At 44.7% G+C, this 2,194-nt stretch overlaps 1 non-coding gene across 1 annotated transcript; it reads right to left on the bottom strand.

The window, feature by feature from the left end:
- Positions 1-615: 615 nt before the first annotated feature.
- trnae-cuc lies at positions 616-687 on the bottom strand. The gene has a single exon. It is a non-coding gene; the product is annotated as a tRNA-Glu (tRNA).
- Between the last annotated feature and the right edge of the window lie 1,507 nt (positions 688-2,194).

The following is a 2,194-nucleotide window of genomic DNA, read 5'->3' as shown; positions in this document are numbered from 1 at the left end:
GTTAAATAAATCTGTGTCACTCTGCATTTGGCTGTACTGCCCGATTCCTGACATCATTCACCTTCTCCTGAAGATGTTTACAATTAGCCCTGCTCATCATTAGCACCTATTTTAGCACACGTCTGTAAATCTTAAATATATTATTACCCAAAGTGATTTTGTAATGAATCTCTGTGTTACCCAAGATCTTTCATATACTAAATAAACTTGACTTTCATTTCAAAAACACATTAAGAACATAACTAGAACTGCGTTCAATATTGCTAAAATACATCCAATTAAAGATTAAGATTAAAGATTAAAGTCCCAATGATCGTCACACACACACCTGGGTGCGGTGAAATTTGTCCTCTGCATTTAACCCATCCCCGTGTGATTTTAATCCATCCCCTGGGGGAGAGGGGAGCAGTGAGCAGCAGCGGTGCCGCGCTCGGGAATCAGTTGGTGATTTAACCCCCCAACTCCAACCCTTAATGCTGAATGCCAAGCAGGGAGGCAATGGGTCCCATTTTTATAGTCTTTGGTATGACCCGGCCGGGGTTTGAACCCACAACCTTCCAGTCTCAGGGCGGACACTCTACCACTAGGCCACTGAGCTGGTCTAAAACTGTTAGGTTCCCTGACCGGGAATCGAACCCGGGCCGCGGCGGTGAGAGCGCCGAATCCTAACCACTAGACCACCAGGGAATTCTTTCAACACGTGATGCAGAAATTATGTTATTTTTATGTTATTCTACATCATTCACCTTCTTATTTATTCTCCTCACTTTTTTGTCCTGCTACGACTTCCACAGTTCATCCGATTCACGCCATTCCAATTCCAACATATTCTGAATATTTACGCGAGCGCTTGCATCTTTTTCATTTAAAAAAATTTCCATCCATCCATCCATTTTCTGAACCGCTTAGTCCCCACGGGGGTCGCGGGAGTGCCGGAGCCTATCCCAGCCGTCAACGGGCAGTAGGCGGGGGACACCCTGAACCGGTTGCCAGCCAATCGCAGGGCACACAGAGACAAACAACCATACGCACTCGCACTCACACCTAGGGACAATTTGGAGTGCTCAATCGGCCTACCAAGCATGTTGGTCTTTTAGTGACCCCAAGGGCCAAAAAGAAGTCAACATTGTCAATGACATTCTCTATTCGGGCTCTAGAGCTTTGGAATGCCCTACCCATAGATATCAGAGCTGTTACCTCAGTAGAAGCATTCAAGATTAAAAACACATTTCTATGCTATTGACATTAACTAACCCATGCTGGCCGATTCGGCTGTAGTTTGTGCTCTCCAGCTGGAGAGGGGGCTAAGTGACACCCAAACTGAAAACGGATATCTGTTAGTTAGTTAGTTAGTTAGTTAGTTAGTTAGTTAGTTAGTTAGTTAGTTAGTTAGTTACGTTGTTTCACACACACACACACACACACACACACAGATCATGTATACAGCTTGCTGGACATGTAATTTTAGGCATGTGAATAGGTCTCCTGTGGAAGCTAACTAAAGCTTATGGTAGGAGCCTTCTGCGCAGAGTTAGTTGTTGGTGAGCTATCATTATAATAGATATACACATAGGACATTTACATACATTTAACATGCTGCGTGTAACGCAACGGACATTTAACATAACCTAACATAACATGACACTAACATGACAACGTGCACTTAACATAACATAACAATATACATTTAACATACAGTTTGTGATCCCATAAATTATAATTATGTGTAAGAGTTCAACAGTTGATGTTTTAGTTGATGTTTGAATATGGAGACAGATTGGGATATTTTGAGGCTGTCGCTCAGCTCATTCCAAATCTATGGTCCCCGGCACACCACACTCATACTGGTTCTCATTAATTTGCGTTTTGTACCTACAATGAGGTGTTTGTGTCTAGTATTGTGGGTGTCCTGGGGAACACAGATGGGAATGAGCTGTTTTAATCTGTGGTTTGAGTCTGAGATTACCTGATACATTACACAAGCGTTGTGATAGTAATTGAAATCGTTGAGTCGAAGGGTACAATAACGGGCAAACAGGTGACGGGTGGGTGAGTTTGGTTTTGTCCAGGTTACCGACTGGCACTCATGACCCGCCTTGGTAGGGCCCCCACCGGCCCCGGCTCGCGCCGGCGTTGGGTGGACGGTTCCTCCCCACTTGCGGGTCGCAATCTAGCGCCTCGGCCGCCGCGAGAG

This window comes from Syngnathus acus, chromosome 13 (assembly GCF_901709675.1).
Source record: "Syngnathus acus chromosome 13, fSynAcu1.2, whole genome shotgun sequence".
Classification (NCBI taxonomy): Eukaryota; Metazoa; Chordata; class Actinopteri; order Syngnathiformes; family Syngnathidae; genus Syngnathus; species Syngnathus acus.
This window is presented reverse-complemented; position numbering and strand designations above follow the sequence as displayed.